At 32.3% G+C, this 21,809-nt stretch overlaps 1 protein-coding gene across 5 annotated transcripts in view; it reads right to left on the reverse strand.

Moving 5' to 3' along the window:
* LOC123203206 (disease resistance protein RPV1-like) overlaps positions 1-21,809 on the reverse strand; it is a 36,296-nt gene that overhangs the window by 8,509 nt on the left and 5,978 nt on the right. The gene's annotated exons all lie outside the window — the stretch shown is intronic.

Below are 21,809 nucleotides of genomic sequence, written 5' to 3' on the forward strand. Positions count from 1 at the left end.
CGGAATGCCAATTCTACACTTGATTCTTGGTCTTTGAGTAAGGAACAACCTCATATGCCAGCTCATTCAACTTCCCAAGCAACAAATGTTGATATAACGACCAAAGGTGTTTTTAGAATAACCTGTGGAATGCCCCGTTCTGATAGGGAATGACCAAGGTGCTTTTGGAACAGCTTTGTTCTTGTTCATGACGTCTATAAGGCCTATTCCTACCTTGTGGAACATCCGTTCCATTATTCCTACATCAAACCATGTGTATATAATATTTGTAATCATTTACCTAATTTAGAACCGTAGTTACGTAAGTACAATTTCCGATTCTTTAATATGACGAATGCTGGTTTTAAAAAAATAAATAATAAAAGAAAATACTGTAACAAAATAGAAGAAAATGTTCTCCAATAAATGGAGTACGGAGAAATAAGAGACTAATTATAAAACAGGTAGTTGATTCTTATTAACCTTTCGACACAAACAAACGCATAGAACTCACTACCAATAAGCAAAAGGCCAAACAATATTTGCAAATCAAACAATTTCACACCAATTTAAATCTATATTCACTTCAATTTTGATTTTGCGATTGAAATTATCTTTAAATTCAGATTTTAGGCACAAACTGAATTTGACCAAATTGCATGAATTTGGTGATGGGAAACATGTTGGATTGTTGTGGAATTGTTTGACATGTTTTAAATTAAGAATTAAGTCAAAATAACGCCGGAATTGATGAAAATCGAGATAAAAAAGCGTGTTCTTCAAGCCACCATATCGCCAACATCCAACTATGTTGGAGGTCACCCGTTGGTACAAGAAAAACCTCTGACCAGTGGGCTATAAAAGCCCCATGGTTTATCATTGGAAACTGGCTGAAAGATGGCCAATTAAATTGCCTAATTTTTAGGGTTTATTGCATAATTTGGGTTGAAATCAGGTTGGAAAAACCCAATTCCAATGGGTTAGTCAAATCCTATCGGTCAATGGGTCAACCTGCATAATCAACCGGGTTAGCTCGAACAGTCAATGCCCACTTGGGTTAGTTGAATGGTCAACGATCAAAGGTTGACCATCAATGTTGACTGATGCATGTGAGGTCATGGATGCACGTGACCATCTTTTCTTGGCACATGGTAGTGCATGACAGTAGGTGAAGGCTCTGTTTCAGTGTATGAAAGTGCATGTGATGTCAACTTAATGCGTGAAGGCGTGTAGGACCTTATTTTGGCTTATGAGACGTGTTTTGGCACGTGAAAAATGTGGTAGCTATGTAAAGCTCAGATTTGCATGTGGAGTGTGTTCTATGGGTCTTACAATGTGTAAATACATGTAATACCTTATTTCGAATCCCTAAAACACATATTGGTGTTTCGAAATATATGTTTCTAATTCATATAAGTTTGTTGACTAAGGACCATTATATTATGTATATGATGTGATTATCTGATGATCTAATGGTGCATATTGAGACTATATATAATTAGTCATACTCTTTTAATTAGAAGAGATAGTACATTTTCTAATAATATCCATGAATAAATATAAGCTCTGTAATTAATGATTTTTTTAAGACAAGAATTCGAAAAACTTTTGGGACTGAGTGGATACATTACAACTTACTAAAAAGTTACGCTTAGTAATGTATGAGAAAGCATCCATTGCTCTGATGTTATTTCCAAATTAATGAATTACGAGGTATTTGACCTACTACAAGTTTCATAAAGACTTTATCATGGATAAAGTGACTTTTAAAATGATACAGATTGATGAAATAGTCTTAGTTATAATAAATGATGCATTTGTTGTATCATATGTTTTTTTAGATGTGAAAATTTTGAGATTGATAGAATTTAATGAAATTCTCATTCAGAATTAATATTGACACAATTAGATTGAATTTTAAAATGTCAAACATTTATGTTATAAAAATGATTGAGAATAGAGTGAACTTTCGATTCTGTGCTTTATGTGAGATATTTTAAATTTTAATACATAATTACGACAATTAATATATATTTGATTGCATTGATTGAGTAGTGTTTGATATATGTCTCTGTAATCTAGTTAACCATAACATCATAGGACATGATGACTGATTTGAATGACAATGATACTAGATAAGGATAATTCCAACGTATGGTATTTAAAATGCATAATATCCTAGTGAGCAAAAGCCTTTAAAGGTCATATATCAATTAAGATAGAGTCGCGACTGACTAAGGGATAGAAACCCAAATTGTGTCTTACACAAATGTGATATGGATGCATATCACGATGTAAGAAGCAAGACTTATTTCATGTGATATCTTGACTTATTTCATGAATAACGCTCTGATATACGAGTATTAGTAATGCTCAACTGTATATGTTATAAGTATGGTTTTGTTTGAAAAGTTTGGAAGAATTACAGTCCTTAAATAAAGGCAATTGATCTTTAAATTTGATAGAATACCAAGTATGATTATGAAACTAAAGTCAGTTATGTATAACCTAACAAATGAACAATAGGTTCATTTAATCGAGTGATCTCTTCTTGAAAGTGGGAGCGTATGAAGGTGCATATGACCAATGATGAGAATAGAATAACTTTTATTAATTGCTCTCGCCATATAGAATAGAGGACAACACCCTTGAGGCAGCTAGACTTGGTACTCATGTATATGTTGTAGAGTTGAGTTCCAAAAGTTTCAAAAGTAAGTGGCCTAAGTCTAAGTAGAGAAAAAGCTCATAGAATGCTCAAAGAATAAGAACAAAGAAATAAAATGGGAGAATGAATAAAGTACTAGAAGAAGAGACAGAAACAAGATGAATTGTTGTAACAGAAACAATGAACGTTATTTTTCCCATGAATGAAGGAAGTAGAAAATGATTGTCTCATTCTATATAAAGTGCAGGAATTTAATTTTTTAGTACTATGATATTAACTGAATATTATTCTACATGGATTATGGACCCAAAAACCACTAACCAAGTAGCTTATAATCGAAGATCTTTAGTATATTTTTGTCGAATTTCAAAGAAGGTGAATTGGCTGTATGTAGCAACAACACAAACATTGTAGTAAAAGGAATGAACACTAGCAAATGAGTTTTGAGAGGTGATCGAATCTTATGTTTATATAGAATCCAATATGTTCCAAATATTTGATGAATCTTGGTTAAAGTACTTGTTCTTCTTAAACAATGATATAATTTGAATTTCTTTGGGTGTTTTATCAAAATGCAATAAAATTGATTTATATGGATTTGGTTTGTTGGTTGAATGGTTATATAGTGTTTGTCACCTTTATTATGATAATGTTAAGTTTTTCATTATTTGCTTCTCCTATATGTATAAATGTGAATGCAAATATATGACATGCTAAATTAACACACGTTTGGTCAAGATGGATTGGATAAATTAACCAATGAAAGTTTATTAGAAACTTTCACATAAATAAAACTGCCCATGTGTGAGAATTGCCTAGTTGAAAAAACTTCTAGAAAACCATTTGACGAAGCTGTAAGAGCTTGATTTCCTTTGCAATTTATACTTTTAGGTATATATTTTCCTATAAATGTAAAGCTTGAGAAAGTATCTTATATTTCATTACTTGTGTTGATGACTATGCTTGATTAAGTCTTGTCTACTTGATCTCCCATGAGTCAAAAGTAATAGATTGTTTTAGACATTATACATAATTAAGGTTGAGAATCAATTAGACAAAATGGATAAAAGTTTTTAGACTCACTGAAGTGTTAAATATTTGTTTGAAAAGTTTGAAGAACTAAGTGATGAAAAAGAAATAGTATGACAATTACTAATTTCAAGAACTCCACAACAAACTAGTATAGCAAAGGAGAGTAATTAAACTCTATTAGAAATGTTTAAGTCAATGATGGCACAAGCAAAACACCAATGTCACTTTATAATGATATGAAATTAACTACTGTTTGTGTACTTAACCAAGTGCTTACTAAATCAGTTGCTTCCACTTTTTATGAGTTATGCATAGGTAAAAAATCTGAGTCAATTAATTGCAATCTTAGTAGTTAGCAATGTTTATCCATAGCTTTTCCCATGAGTTTAAAAAACTGAAACTGAGAAAAAAGGAATGTATCTTTATCAGATATGCAGAGCACTCCAAAGGGTATATATTCATTAGAGAAGATTTCATTGGAAGATTAAATGAAATTGTATTATGTGATACTATGTTCATATAGAATATTTTTCTTAACAGGGATGATATTGATAAAAGGTTTCATCTGAATGAGATGAGAGAAGAATGAGGATAGGTACATCTTAATAACCATTAGTTGAGTCCTACAAGATAATACCTACACTTATTCTAGGCAGTGAGAGTGAATGCAATTGAACTCCAACCTTCAATTATTTGCTTCGTTCATCTTAACCTGGTGGAAACATTGAGATTATGCATAGGAGTAGACGTCTGAAAGTACTCTAATGACGTTTTAAATTAAAAACAAGGTTTTCATAACCACTCCTCAAGATGATGAAGAACCTAAAATCATAAAAGAAGTTAACTCATCTCTTGCTAAGAAAAATGTTGAGATGCATTGGAAGAAGAGATGAAATACATAGAAAGCAAACCAATTCTAGGTTTTAATTGACTCACTATTGAGTCGAAAACCCATTAGAAATAAGTAGATTTCCTGAATCAATCATAAGGCAGATAACTCAATAAATGGATATAATTTTGTCTTATAGCGAATAACTATATCCAATGAGTAGGTATAGATTGTGAAGAATAACATTTTCATCATTTATAAGATTTACTTTAATATGTTTAATTCTAGCTATAGTAGCATATTTAAATTTACAATTGTACTAGATAAATGTCAAGACAATTTTTGTAGTAGAGAACTTGATAAAGAAATTTACGTGAAATGAGATATAGATCTTGTTGTTAGAGGTCTGAAACAGAATGTGCAAGCTTCAATAACGTTAAATAACCTAAAATTATCATCCAAATACTGATACTTAAAATCTCATAAGTATTAATACCTTATGACTTTAAAATGATTAATCAAGCCCACCATGTCTATATAACAAAGTCTTACGACAAATTTGTAATTCTATTAATGAATATGATGATATGTAGATAGCTAAAAATAATTTGAAGTAAGAGATGACCATCAAATGATGGTTGTCCATACTTTTGACCTGTAGGGTGTGAGAAAACATATTACATATTAGGAATTAAATCTAGAGGGATTATTCAAAGAAATTTTTGACTTTGTCAAAAGAGCATAATATTCAAAATTTTTTAGAACAATCCAATATGTTAACCTGTGAACTCGTTGATATTTCTATATCAAATGATGAATTATTGAGCCAAAAGATATGTCCCAAAACTTAAGATAGAAGTAGAAAAATGTTAATAGTTACCTATTTAGATGTCATCAGATGTATTATGTATACTATAATGCACACATGCCAAAACATTTGTTTTTGTTGTTGGGCTAGTTAGTCGATATAAGTCAATATTGAAAAGAGCATTGAAATATTATCTATAGAATATTGATATATTTTTAAAAGGCTCTGTGGATTATTGTTTATGTGATTAAGGATTGTGTTTGATTGGGTATTGAGATGTCAGTTGGGGAAGTAATTTAGACTAACGTAAATCAAATTCTAGCTATGTCTTCTTACTCCAGAAGGGCCCATATCTTGGAGCGATAAGAAACAGATATGCATAGTCTTATCCATAACAAAAACCAAGTATATAGTTTGTTAAGTGATTGTGTAAGAAACTGTTTGGTTAAGAAAAGTTTTTGTGAATTTGAGTCAATAGGACGAGAGTGTTGGAACAATAATTGTCTATTGAAATAAACAATCATGAGTATTATAGGATAACCAAACATATTGATATTAGACATAATATTGTAAGAGACTTCATTTCTAAAAGGAAAACAAGCGTACAATATTATTCTATGCATTGTATGGTCACTGATCCTTTAACCTAGATTGTTCTAAGAAAAGTATATATTGCACATGTTAAATCTCTTGGATTGTGTAGACTATGATTGATAAGTGTTGAGCAAATATATTGTACTGGTAACAAAACATCGAAAACCATGAATTCAAGTTTATTTTTATTTAAACTTTGCGTCTTGAAATTCTTGGATTTTTCACTGCATACACATCGTTTTTAGCTCAACAAGATTGTAATGTCACATAATTTAGAGATTAGCTCACTTAGATGAGCAATCGCCTTTGGCGTTGAGGGAACGAGTAAAGATGAGACATTATTCTTGAGAAAAGTGATACTGGAAAAACATGTCAGTAGGAGACAAATTTCTCAAGAAAAGATTTATTGAAGTTAAAATGTCGTCTTGATGATCGATAAAGATGAGGTCATGGATAGATACATTTGAAAATGACCGATTTGAATTTCCTATAGTCAAACAACTTGTGAATGCTAGATCTGAGTTCTTAATATGGATAAATACCTACAAATATGAAGATGATTAAAAACTCAGGTTAGGTGCTAGGTGTAGCGATTGAACTAGGATCTATACAGTGTTATGAATGACATTTGAGAAAATACATACTATAGCACATGATTCATACCATATGTGCATAAGTAAGATGACCAGTTAAAGTAGTGAGAGAATGAATCTTTGCTCTCTCATTGTGTAAGAATTTATAAGGATTACCTCATGTTGGTACTTTTTGACCTTTTGTTTTTGTTTGATGTTTACTCTTAGTGGTGTTATCTTAGTTATCTTAACTTGACACCTATAGCCATACACGATTTAGTCTATGGAATATGACTAGAAAAACAACTAAGTTTAAATTGAGAATTTTGAATAGAAGAGGAAGACTATATATATATATGTATTACATGTGTTTATTGGTCGGCTGATTATGTTACTCATATAGGAGAATAAATTTGATCATAGGTATATAAGAAAATAACACAATGATAAATGAGAGATTAAAGGGAGTTAGTGTTATCGAGTAAGTCTAGGGTGTTACGAGCTTAACACATTATTTTGTTTTATTCGGATTGAAACAACTATGTTATTCCTAACAGATGTATAATATTTAGCTTTTAAGTGCAGATTGCTCGTGAGGTCACATGACACATTTGCAAGTATGAAACGTATTATCATATGAGATTTTTATGGCTAAGTATTTGGTTTAGGCTTCTATCATATGTGAGTATGAGATATTGGGTCTAGATCTACCCATGACAGGTCGACCCAACCTTGTTTATTTTAACTACCAAGGGCAGTTAGTGTACGAAAGTTATTAGCAAATGTCCAAAAACACAAAGATAACATCCCCCAAATGACCTTAAATCTATTTAAATGTCCAAACTGTTTTCCCTGAAGTGATATACGTTATTTTAATAATATAGGAGAACTGTTTCTCCTCCTGGAAACCAAAAACACAAAGATCATATCTCCTAAAGGAATGCAATACGTGAGACAGATGGGGTTATAAAAATGACTCACGTCAACATCTCATGCCATGTTCGAATGGATTTCGTCACAAACTTGAAGTCGGATACATGTATTTATGTTTACTGTCATTTACAGAATTTGATTTGGCATGCTTAATTGTTTCCAACAATTTTGTACTCACAAGCCATCATATCACAAAAAATTTTCCAAACCTTGTAGATTCAATTTAGCATTCTCCCATACTCTGAGCATTGTAGCAACCTTTCTCTAACGGCTTGAATTTGCTCTTGAATCTTACACAATCACTTTGATAAGGACAATTTTAAAAGAAACATATAAGGTTGAATGCTATTACGTCACAAAAATCTTAGAATATGTCCTTTTATACAATTTTGCTTTTGAGAGATGTTATAGTCATGCACTGTTATATGTTTGACATTTTCTAATAATATGGCACAATTTTCTTTTCATACACATGGCAACCTAGTGTATAGGCATGCATCTCTAATGCACAACTGTGCATCAAGCCAAAATTCAAATTACTTCAACATATAAACAAACTCTAATTCCATCCCATGGCCTAATGTCTTTCACCAAAGTCCCCTACAATGGAAGAATGAAAAATTCTCACAAGCACGTGACATTACCCCTTACTTGATCAACTATACACTCTAGGACTAGAACTACCACTTAATGCATTAAGAGGCCAAACAACCATTTTATACCAATTTATAACAACATAAGTAAAGTCAACTACCTAACCGTAAGATTAGCCATGAAGGACCACCTCAATGTTTGTCAAACCTCTCCAGAGAATTGGCCAAATGCACTATCATTAATAATGTCTCTTGTAATAGGTAAGGTTTCCATGAGGCAAACATTATCTGTATATAACCATCGTGTCCTAGTTCCTCATCCAAATACAGCATGTGAGGTAACTTAAGCTATTGAGTTTGAAGGCCAAAATGGAAATTGATGGATAACATATCTCAACACATAGACTAGGCTTCCAATCAAGAGGATAACATCCATTCAATACCTTTGCACATTACTGTTATAACTAACTTCAACTGGCAAACTAAATCATGTCACTATACTTGCAAGTCAAACATTTTTTATGTACAAGACTCAATGTCACATTATCTTGTTTAAATTTATTGTTTACTTAAGTATTTTAGTTAAAAATCATTACACTAAAACAATGATGTTATAATAAAGTGATAAACAAGATATACATAATTACTTATTGAACATGTTGGCTTTTATAAATCAATCGTTCACTTAAGCAAAATATTCTAGAAATATTTAAGAATACAATGATAATAAAAATAGAGAAATAGAACCTTTGCAAAAAATTTCAGTATATTAATGTTAGTATTCATTTACAAAGAAAGAGAAATAAAAAGAAAAAGCAAACATGAAAAAGTGAGAAGGCTAAGACACCAACATCAAGTAAGTATTAGTTGCCTTACAAGTTGGAAAAGTATCTCAGTTTACCCCTGAGGCCTCATAGGGAGTGGTTTCCTAAAAAATTCATTATGGACTCTTCCAACTAGTTTAATTCCTGCATTTCCATCCTATATAGCCATTTTAAGATTTGTAGATGCTACCATTTCTTGAAGCTTTGCCCAATCACTTGTCATAACACATTCCCTCACCATGGATGTGATAAAGGCAAGCTTAGGACATAATTATATAGTGTCTGATAACGTCATTAATTGTTATTATTTTAATTTATAATTCCCTTATGTTGTGTGAAAATTTAATTCAATTTAATGGAATTACTTATCTTTTTGCATTTAGGAAGCTTTGAGCATTTTTAGAGTAAAATGGGCCAAAAAGATGAAAAATTGGAGCGGACTTGTTAATTTGAAAATTCTGTTATATTGGCTAGGCATGGGCACTTGAAATGACTAAAACAGAATTCATAAATTAAATATGGACGCCCAGATCAGCTGCAAGGGTCCATAAAATATTAAGATTTACTTCCTAAAAAAGGGATAATTACTAACTGGAAAAGAGGATTAATTAAGATAGATAAGGAAGGATATTTTTGGAGGAAGGATATAAATATCTTTTCCTTTCTTTTTGGGAAGATATGTATCACTTTGCTTGGTTGGATTAGGAGATTAGGATTGACTTTCAATTTCTAGATTTTTAGTAGGGAGATAATATATATATATATTTATTTTTATTCTGCTAGGGGATTCACGATTGAAATTGGAGGATTAGAGAGCAAAATATCGTTTACAGTGGCTGAATATTTTTCTCTTGGTTGAAGGGATCTGAAACCATGGAACTACAATGATTTTGAGATTTATTTTTGTTCTTTAATGCATCTTTTTAATTATTCGAGTATTAATTATCTTTCTGAATTATTTTTTTTATAATTGTGTTGGTTGATTTCTAAGGCGGACGATTAGTTTATCAATTAATATAATCTACTACTAGTTTAAGTTCTGAATTCGTTATTGTTCAATCCATCTAATCGAAGTGGCAACTAAGTTTATCGTTTGCTACGTCAAAAATTGTAAATCCTAGAAAAATAATCAAATGGATTAAATGCAACGTCGTACGTTTGTGTTGTCTTGCTTCGTTGGTCTTTCTAATTCGTAATACTATTGTTTAATTAAATTTGAGATCGTATCCAAATTATTAATCAATAAGGGTTCATTGGAATACATGTTTTTGGTTGACTAATCATAAGGAAGGACAAGTAAATTTAATACCACAACGAATATTTGAATAATTAATTTGATATTTTGTTTCGATGATCAATCGTACTTCCAATGGTGGATGTGACCATGGACCAAGGTTTGTTTAATTGATTATTTACTTTCAGATTATTTCATTGAATTTTTATTTATTGTTTTCATTATAATTTGCATTTAATTCAAAACCCCCCTTTTATTTCTTTCTTTCGATTTATTTGTGATGACATACTAATCAAAGCTCTTCGAGAGAACGATCCCTACTTTCTTTTACTACATTTTTATTGCAGGAATTTAGGATTTAATTTGGGTGGCAATGATAACATGTACCAAATTTTGATGCCGTTGTCGAGAAGTTTTTTAATTTGTATGTTCGTTACATGATCTTCGAAACAATCTAGTTTACAATTTGATCCAGAAATTGAAAAGACTACAAAAGGGCTGAGAAAAGAAACAAAAAGGAGACTGCACGCACACAGATCTGTTTGTGAAACAGAGGAAAACATGGCTGAGAATCGGACTTTAAGAGAGCTTGCTGCTCCAGATTTGAATCAACAACCACACTATATTACTTTTCCTAATTTAGATGTTAATACTACCTTTGAATTAAAATTTGGACTAATTCATCTTTTACCTATTTTTCGTGGCTCCACAGGTGAAGATCCTCATAAACATTTAAAGGAATTTCATGTGGTATGCACAAGTATGAAACCGAATGAAGTAACCGAAGAACAAATCAAGATGAGGGTTTTTCCGTTTTCTTTGAAAGATGATGCGCAAGATTGGTTGTATTATCTACTTGCTGAAAGTATCACCATTTGTCATGAGATGAAAAGACTATTTCTAGAGAAAGTTTTTCTAGCATCACGAGTTGCCAGCATAAGGAAAGAAATTTGTGGCATTAGGCAACATAGTGGAAAGTCTTTATATGAATATTGGGAGCTCTTTAAAAAACTCTGTGCAAGTTATCCAAATCACCAAATTAGTGACCAGCTGCTTATTCAATATTTCTATGAAGGACTCCTATCAAATGAGAGAAATATGATTGATGCAGTAAGTGGTGGAGCATTGGCTGAATAAACACCTGAAGCAGCTTGAAATTTAATTACAAACATGGTATCAAATTCATGACAATTTAGAAATAGATTAGACCATTTGTCTCGGTGTGTCAATGAGGTAAACGTCTCTTCTCTTGAAAGACGACTTGATGATCTAACTACTCTTGTAAGTCAAATGGCTGTAGGAAAAATAAAGGCAGTAAAAGTTTACGAAATCTATTCAGTGGGAGGACATCCAACTGATATGTGCCCAACACTTCAGGAGGACTGCTCTGAATAAGCTAATATAGTAGGTAGATTTTTAGGACAACAGTAGCGAAATCATAATTATAATCCTTATTCGAATACTTACAGCTCAGGTTGGAAAGATCATCCTAATCTTCGTTATGGGAATGCATATACGAATCAGCCTTCGAATAACTTTCAGCCATACCAGTAGCCTTATATTCCTAGACAACAGCAACCAACTCAAAATTCTGATTCAGATACATCTCTTGAAGATATTGTTAAAACTTTGGCTACTAACACTGTGAAATTTCAATAGGAAACCAAAACCAGTATTCAAAATCAAGAAAATCAAATAAGTCAGATGGCTACTGCAATTAGTAGGCTGGAAGCACAAAATTCAAGTAAACTGCCGTCACAAACTATAATGAACCCAAAGAAGAATGTAAGTGCCATAGTGTTGAGGAGTGGAAAGGAGTTAGAAATGTCGATTAGTGCACAACCTACACCAAAACAACAAGCAGAAAATAGAGAGGAAGTGGGAGCAAAAAAGAATTCTTCCAAAAATGCAGTGACAGGTAAATATCCTTCTTTTAGCGAATATAAATCTATTCCTCCTTTTCTTGAAGCTTTAAAACCGAAGTACAAACGCAATGCGAATTTATATAAGACCTTTCGAAAGTGTGAAGTCAATATCCCACTTTTTGATGCAATAAAACAAGTGCCTCGCTATGCTAAATTTTTGAAAGAGCTATGTACATTGAAAAGGAAGCAAAGACTCAAAAGATGTGAAAAAATAAGGGTAAGAGAAAATGTTTCAGCCATAATTCAAAAAAGTCTTCCTGAAAAATGCAAAGATCCAGGTATGTTTTGCATCCCTTACACAATAGGAGACATAAAAATTGAAAAGGCCATGTTAGATTTAGGAGCATCTATTAATGTAATGTCATATTTCATTTACTCTGCTTTTAATCTTTGACCTTTAGAACAAACTGGTGTAGTTATTCAGTTGGCCAATAGATCGAATACATATCCTAAGGGGTTAATTGAAGATGTTCTTGTTCAGGTTAATGAAAAATTAATTTTTCTAGCTGATTTTTATGTTCTTGACATGGAAAATAATGACCAATCTGCACCTATTTTGCGAGGAAGACCTTTTCTGAAAATAGCTAAAACAAAAATTGATGTTCATAAAGGCACACTGACCATAGAATTTGATGGTGAAGCTATCCAATTTAATATTTATGATGTTATGAAATATCCTGGGATGGATTTTCCTGTGTATTCAGTTGATTTAATTGATTCTCTAGCGCAGGATATTTTTGATGATGAAGATGAGTTGGAAGTAGCTAACCATGAAAATATTTTGAAAGAAAGAGATGAATTTAAATTAATTTCAGATGTGCAAAATACAGTGGCAAAGATGAATGAGTTCAGAGAGCTAAAAAATACAGGTAATGTATCTTATATTGAGTTGCCAGTGCCTAATGAAAAACTGGTACCTTCTATTTTACAAGTACCAGAGCTGGAGCTGAAACCTCTTCCAAATCACCTCAAATATGTGTACCTTACCAGTGATTATTTCTAGCAAGTTAAATGAGCAGCAAAAAGAGAAACTAGTGCATATTCTGAAGAAGCACAAAATAGCCATAGGATGGACCATTGTTGATATTAAAGGAATCAGTCCCTTTACTTACATGCATCAAATTCTCTTTAAGGAGAGAGCTAAACCAGTTCGACAACCACAAAAGAGGTTGAATCCGCTGATGATGAAAGTGGTAAAGAAGGAAATTTTGAAATTGCTTCAAGCTGGAGTGATTTATCCAATTTCAGACAGCGAATGGGTCAACCCTGTTTAAGTTGTACTAAAGAAGACTAGTATCACAGTGGTAAAAAATCAAAATAATAAATTGGTGCCTACTCGAGTTCAAAATTGGTGGCAGGTTTGTATAGATTATAGGAAATTAAATTTGGTAACCTGTAAAGATCACTTTCCATTGCCATTTATTGATTAAATATTGGAAAGGCTAGCTGGTCGAGCTTACTATTGTTTTCTAGATGGTTTTTCAGGATATTTTCATATTGTAATTGCTCTAGAAGATAAAGAGAAGATGAATTTCACATGCCTATTTGGAACTTTTGCATATCGACGAATGCCATTCGGAGCTTGTAATGTGTCGACTACTTTCCAAAGGTGTATGGTTAGTATATTTTCAGATTATGTTGAGCGCATTATAGAAATTTTTATGGATGATTTTACTGTTCATAGGGACTCATTTGATAATTGTTTGCATAATTTCGCACTTGTTTTACAAAGATGCATTGAAACTAACCTTGTTTTAAATTTTGAAAATGTCATTTAATGGTTGAGCAAGGTATAGTTTTGGGGCATGTAGTTTCAGCTAGGGGTATTGAGGTAGATAAGGCTAAAATTGATATTATTCAATCTTTACCTTACCCTGCTAGTGCGCAGGAAGTTCGTGCTTTCCTTAGCCATGTAGGTTTTTACCGACGCTTCATTAAAGATTTTTCGCGTATCGTATTGCCATTGTGCAAGTTGCTAAAAAAAAGTGGCTTTCGAGTTTGATGAAAGCTGTAAAAATGCATTCAACAAGTTAAAGCAGCTGCTGACTTCTGCACCAATAATCCAGCCACCTGATTGGAGTCTCCCATTTAAAATAATGTGTGATGTAAGTGATTATGCCATAGGAGCTATTTTGGGGCAGCGAATTGGAAGGGTGTCGCATGCTATATATTATGCATTGATGACCTTAAATAATACACAGAAAAATTATTCGACCATTGAAAAAGAACTCTTAGCTGTTGTTTTTGCATTAAAAAAATTTCGTTCTTATTTATTGGGTACTAAAGTGGTTATTTATTCTGATTATGCAGCCCTTAAGTATTTGATAACAAAGAAAAAGGCAAAACCAAGGCTTGTAAGATAGATTCTACTGCTGAGTGAATTTGACCTGGAGATCAAAGATAAAGCTGGACAAGAGAACCGTGTTGCTGACCATTTAAGCCGTCTGGTTCATGTAAAAATAGAGCAGCATCTACAGGAGCAATTTCCTGATGAGCAGTTATTTTCAACAAGTTACAGACTGCCCTGGTATGCAAACATTGTGAATTATTTGGTTACTAATACACTACTAGCTGATTTATCTAAGGCTCAAAAAGACAAACTGAAAAATGATGCAAAATATTACGTATGGGATGATCTGTATTTGTGGAAACATTGCGCTGATCAAGTTATAAGAAGGTGTGTACCTGAAACTGAAATTTCTTCTATTATTACCTTCTACCATTCATATGCTTGTGGAGGCCATTTTGGAGCTAAAAGGATAACAAGAAAAATTCTAGATTGTGGATTTTTTTGGCCAAGTTTATTTCGAGACATACTCTTTTTGCAAATCTTGTGAACGCTGTTAGAAAATAGGTAATATTTCCCAGAAAAATGAAATGCCTCAAACTCCTATTTTAGTTTGTGAAATTTTTTATGTTTGGCGTATTGATTTCATAGGGCCTTTTCCATCTTTGTTTGGTTATGTTTATATTTTATTAGCAGTTGATTATATCTCGAAGTAGGTAGAAGCGAAAGCTACCTGAACTGATGACTCTCAAGTTGTTTCAGGTTTCCTTGAATCTAACATATTTAGTAGGTTTGACATTCCGAAGGCTCTAATTAGTGATCAAGGGAAACATTTTTGTAACCGAACAGTGGAGGCACTGCTAAAAAAATATGGTGTAACACATAAAATTGTTACGGCATACCATCCTCAAACTAGCGGACAAGTTGAGGTTTCAAACCGAGAAATTAAATCCATCATTAAGAAAACTGTTAGTCCAACAAGAAAGGATTGGAGTTGCGATTAGAGGATGCGTTGTGGGCATATAGAACAGCGTATAAAATGCCAATTGGGATGTCGCTGTATAGGTTGGTATTTGATAAGGCCTGTCATCTTCCAGTTGAATTAGAGCATAAAACATATTGGGCTGTCAAGCAATACAATATGAAGTTGGATGAGAGTGATGAACATAGGAAATTACAGCTGCAAGAATTAGAAGAAATTTGCAATGACACGTACGAGAGTTCTAGAATTTATAAGGAGAAAACAAAAGCATTTCATGACAAAATGATTTCCAGAAAAGAATTTTCACTTGGCCAAAAAGCTCTCCTTTATCATTCAAGACTTCGATTGTTTCCAGGTAAATTACGTTCTCATTGGATTGGGCTATTTGTTGTTTCTAACGTTTTTCCTTTTGGTGCAGTAGAGATTCACAGCTTAGTGACATCGAAAGTATTTAAAGTTAATGGCCACAGGCTAAAACTGTTTTACGAATGAGTGCAAGCTGAAAACGTCAAAGAAGTGGAGCTGAGAGATCCCGTCTACATGGATAAATAGATGACGACATTATGTCGAGCCGATGACTGTAAATAAAGGTACTATTTGAGAGGCAACCTAAGCTTTCAATTTTATTTTGATTAATACTTCAATTTTAATTTTCTAGACATTTGCTTTAATCTTGGTTTATGTATTCCAATTTTAGTTTTAAATTTCAGTTTTAAGATTTTTGGATGTTTAATTAGCAATTATTTTATGATTTTCGATTAGGTTTATTTTAATGTTACTGTTCAATCGTCTTCTTCCTCCTGCAGGTTCTAGTTAGCTTTCGGTAAATGTTCACGGGGGGAGAAATCTGTATTTTGGTGTTTTGGAACTAGGTCATGCATTTCTATCAAACTCCAACCCTAGCTTTGTTATTCTACTAAACATAAGGGGCCCATATGCTTAAATGCAAGTATAATGTTCGGTTATATCAAATCTCATTTGCGAATACCGTCAAACTACACTTTCTTTCCCACTTGAGCCCTAGCAGCCCCTATACTTATTCTACAATGCCATGGTTAGAACCTGTTCACACCATCAAAGACCAACATAATCCACCTATCAGAGGCCTCCTACACCAGAGCTATCATCAAAATCCAAAGAATTGCAACTCTCCATAATTTGAACTATTGTTCCTTTTCCCCAAAACCAGAAAAGTTTCCTCTTCCTTTTCTTTTAAATTTCAATTCTCATTATATTCTGTTTTGTTTAAACATTGAGGCCAATGTTTGGTTTAAGTGTGGGAGAGGGTGTATTTGTGTTTTATTTTTCTGCTGTTTACTGTTCTGTCTTTCAGTTCTTTTTTTTTCTGCTTTATTCTTATTTTTGTCCTTTTGTTCTACTTTTAGTTTATTATGTCTACTTGTTTTGTTTTTCTATCAGTTTTTTTCTTCTTTGTGTTATGCTTATTTTGGGTATGCCTTGTTTTGCTTTGTGTATATTGTTGTTCATTACTAGATAAAGTTTGGTTTTTATTAATATGGTAGTTGGTGTATCCTTCCCTGTTTTTAGTCAGCCAAACAATTCCATTAATCTCATTTTGAATGAAGTAATTTGTATGCATGCCTTGGGATTTAGCTGATTCAGTAGTAGAGCATTGTACACACTGATTTGTTAGATTAACTAGGGGTATGCACATAAACAAATTTTGTTAATTGAGTGCTAGAGTTTTGTTTGAAGTTGAGGTGAATTTATTTATCCCGTGAGTTTTGAGGCTGAAAAAGATTGAAACATACATATCAATCTTTGTTTTCTTTGATGAGTGATATTCTCCCATGTGAATATATCTCTAGAACTTGCTTTGAATCATTTTAAGACCACATTGATATGTGCATGCATGAAAATGATAAAGGCATTCTTGTTTAAAACTTTTAGCTTAAAAAGCCAACCTATTTTAATTTCCCTAGTTAACCCCTTGAGCCTTACAAAACCCTTGATTCTTTGTGCTAAAACCATATTACAAACCCAAGCCTTCAAACAAATATCCTCACCCAACCATGAAAATTAGTAGGGCATTTAAACTAAAATTTGTTGCTTGGTTAATTGGTTATCTTGAGAAATTTAAGTGTGGGGGAAAAAAGGGATTTAAATGCATTAAGATGAGATGATGAAAAGAAGTTGGCATGAAGATTGTTATTGTTATTGCTTTATGTTGTTATCTTTACTATCTAATTCTCTTAGTTATTCAAGAAAAAAAAAAGAAAATAAATGATGAAAAGAAGAAAACAGAAAAAAAAGTTGAAAAAAAAAGGAAAGATGAAAAAAAAGAAATGAAAAAAAAAAAAAAAAAGAGAAGAGAAAGGCAATAGCAAATAGCAAAGAAATGTGGTGGTTTTAGCTTTACATTTTTGTTCTCTTTATGTGTTTAAATGCTTTGTTAATATTCATGGTTTTAACCTTCTGTATCCATTAATCCTCACCTTTACCTAAAGCCCCATTGCAACCTAAAATAAAGTGCTTTTGATTTATGCATGTATATAATCTAAGTGGTGGAGATTCGGTGCATAAGCAAGTTTATGGTAGAATGTTTGCATTGGAAGAAGTTGAGCGAAACACCAAACCATTAAACACATGAGTGATATGAGTGATAACCGTGAGGAGATTCACCAAAACTTTTTACATGCTTTAGAATGTGATTATCTTGATTTGTCTTTGTGCATATTTCTTTGTGAAGTTTGATGATGATGTGTGTTGATGCTTGAGTCTTGGTTGGTTTGAATCCTAAGGTATGCACACTTTTTGGTATCATGAGAAAAGAAATTGATGGAACCTTTTTGTGTTTGTTTTGTTTTTGTTTTTGTTTTACAAGAGGACGAGCAAAAGATAAGTGTGGGGAATTTGATAACGCCATTAATTGTTATTATTTTGATTTATAATTTTCTTATGTTGTGTGGAAATTTAATTAAATCTAATGAAATTACTTATGTTTTTGCATTTAGGAAGCTTTGAGCATTTTTGGAGTAAGATGAGCCAAAAAGATGAAAAAATTGGAGCAGACTTGTTAATCTGAAAATTCTGTGATGCTGACTAGGAGTGGGCACGTGAAATGACGAAAACATAATTCGAAAATTAAATATGGATGCCCAGATCAGCTACAAGGATCTATAAAATATCAAGATTTGCTTCCTAGAAAAGGGATAATTACTAGCTGGAAAAGAGGATTAATTGAGATAGATAAGGAAATATATTTTTGGAGGAAAGATATACATATCTTTTCCTTTCTTTTTGGGAAGATATGTATCATTTTGCTTGATTGGATTAGGAGATTAGGATTGACTTTCAATTTTCAGATTTTTAGTAGGGATATAATATATATATTTTTATTTTTATTCTGTTAGGGGATTTACGATTGTAATTGGAGGATTAGAGAGCAAAATATGGTTTACAGTGGCTGAATATTTTTCTCTTGGTTGATGGGATCTGAAACCATGGAACTACAATGATTGTGAGATTTATTTTTGTTCTTTAATACATCTTTTTAATTATTCGAGTATTGATTATCTTTTTAAATTATATTTTTTATGATTGTGTTGGTTGATTTCTAAGGCGCGTGATTAGTTTATCAATTAATATAATCTACTACTAGTTTAGGTGTTGAATCCGTAATTTGTTCAATCCATCTAATCGAAGTGGCAACTAGGTTTATCGTTTGCTGCGTCGAAAACTGTAAATCCTAGGAAAATAATCAACTGGATTAAATGCAATGTCATACATTTGTGTTGTCTTGCTTCGTTGATCTTTCTAATTCGTAATGCTATTGTTTAATTAAATTCGAGATCGTATCCGAATTATTAATCAATAAGGGTTCATTGGAATACATGTTTTTGATTAACTAATCGTAAGGAAGGACATGTAAATTTAATACCATAACGAATATTTGAATAATTAATTTGATATTTTGTTTCGATGATCAATCGTATTTCCAATGGTGGATGTGACCGTGGACCAAGGTTTGTTTAATTCATTATTTACTTTCAGATTATTTCATTGAATTTTTATTTATTGTTTTCATTATAATTTGCATTCAATTCAAAACCCTCTTTTTATTTTTTTGTTTTGATTTATTTGTAACAACATACTAATCAATGCTCTTCAAGGGAACGATCCCTACTTTCCTTTGTTACATTTTTGTTACAGAAATTTAGGATTTAATTCAGGTGTCAATGATAGCACGTACCAGTGCCCTCAAATGCTAAAGATCTAGAAGAGGGACTTAGATATTGATTAGAGCCAAAACTAAAATTATATATTTTTTTAGCATGAGGTACATCTATGTAAAAGGAATGCACTCCTGTACATTGATTTCCACATGGGTAGCCTATGTAAGCTGCGATGCTAGTAACATTGAAGGGATGTACGACCATGCATCATGTTAATATACAAATCTTGAATAAGGTAAAATTTTGAATGTAAGGGGAATTACGAGACATATATATATATAAAATCGAATCTCTGTCCCTCCAAAGCCTTTTTTTTTTTTTGCCACCTATTGATTTTGAGAGAAAATAGATTCTAGAAGAGGGTGAGGCATCTAACAGTCGTAAAAGGAATTCTAGCAACCAAGATCCTTTAAGAAAAAGAGAGAGTTTTGTCTTCAAACTCTAGTTGCATAACTTAAGTAAGAATGACTCTTCCACTTTTTGTGATGGATTTTTGATAAATCCTAAACTTTTTGAATAGTTAGATCAAACAGAGAATGAATGATGCATTAGTAGGGTCTTAGATAACATTGCTTTATTGTTGAATTTAAGCTTGTGCAAGAAAATGGTCATATTATAGGTTAAACCTCAAGATTTTGGTTCTTTTAATACTTATAATTGCTAAGTTGATTGCATGATATTACAAACATTGAAGATAGGTGAAAATCCAACCAAGAATGGCTGAAATTCAATTCCAAGATGTCATGTACAGTCGTGCCATGCATCGTCACGAGCATACATAGGCTAGAAGAGTAAAATTTGCAGAGTATGCATGTAAACATTTTGTGTGGATGCCCATATGTTCTTTGAAAACTTGATTTCATTAGCAAACAAAAGTGCAAAGAGAAAGCATGACCATCTAGGTCAGAATTGATTATCGACATCAAGTATTGTCTTACATTGGGAAGGTATGGTTGTATATAACCAATTACGATTAGAAAAACCTTTAGATTAAATGAAGAGCATGATGAAAATTAACAAGGAGGTATACACTTAAACACTCAAAGAATTTATGTATGTGCATCATTCTTTATGCATGTACGCTCATGAAGGGTGTGATATCATCATACATGATGAATTAAGGTGTACGCTTGTGGCTTCAGGAGATTAATCGAACATTTATTGCACTATATACACATATATACAATCATAGAAAAGGTATGCTTTTGGCTTAGCTATGTGTAGGTCATACACAAATGAGCTTTATTGATTTTCAAATATGATTTAAGGTCAATGAGGTGTTGTGATGTGCCCTAGAGATAAAAATATGAGTTGGGTACCTAAAATGATTAATGAACCTAAATAGAGTTAGATTAGACTAGAGTGATCTTTGAGAGAGTTTTAAGTAATCAAGTATCAATAGAGATTCGATTATCTTAAGAGATTTGAGATGAGTCAATACCAACAAGACATAGATGATGAGATTATGGGCTAACCTAAGAGAGAACCTGTTACATAGGCAACCCATAGATAGGGTATAGTTTATCGATCGATGTCTTTAGATAGAAAAGAGAATTGTCAAGAATGCATGTCTGTCGATTAGCTAGGACTTACCAAAACATAAAAAGTCTGAGAATTATGGTTTATATTGACACACCAAGACTATGAGTCTATTAATTGGCAAAGAGATAAAATAACCATGACTAGAGAGTTTTAGAGATTGGTCACTAGAGTGGGCATGATGATTCCTTTTATTCGATTGAGATTCGACAACCTTAGATTGAACTAGAGATAATTTTGGTTAGAAAAAGAAAAAGATATATTTGATTGATGGATTGTAGGATAGATCATTTTTACTTACTAAAAGTTTTTCACTCACTCCCTTCATTGTGATTTTACAGGTAACGACAACAAGACAGTTGGTTAGTAATGTAGCAATATATAGCTAATGGACTTATAGGGATCCATATTATGATTTTGATTTATGATTTGATTTAAGAGATTAAAGATTCCATTTAGTAGACATTTGATTAATTGTTGGGTATGATTTTAATGCTTGGGATTGGATTTATTAATTAGACTTGTTGGATATTATATGATTAATAATATTTGATGTTATTTAGACATTTGAAATTGTGCATGTTAGTGCCAGCATACTTAAATATGTATTGGGATTGTTAAACATGCATGATATTGATTTAATAACACTTTAAAGGATAGAATTTTTAGGGTAAGGTGTTACAAGAAGAAGAAATGAGAAAACATGCCCTACCCACAAAACGAGTTACCTCTATAGGGTTACATTTATCTACCTTGGAAAGGCACTCATCATCTTGTGATCTCTTTTTTGGAGACCAGATTGGCCTGTCATTTGTTA

Source organism: Mangifera indica, chromosome 19 (assembly GCF_011075055.1).
Source record: "Mangifera indica cultivar Alphonso chromosome 19, CATAS_Mindica_2.1, whole genome shotgun sequence".
Lineage (NCBI taxonomy): Eukaryota > Viridiplantae > Streptophyta > Magnoliopsida > Sapindales > Anacardiaceae > Mangifera > Mangifera indica.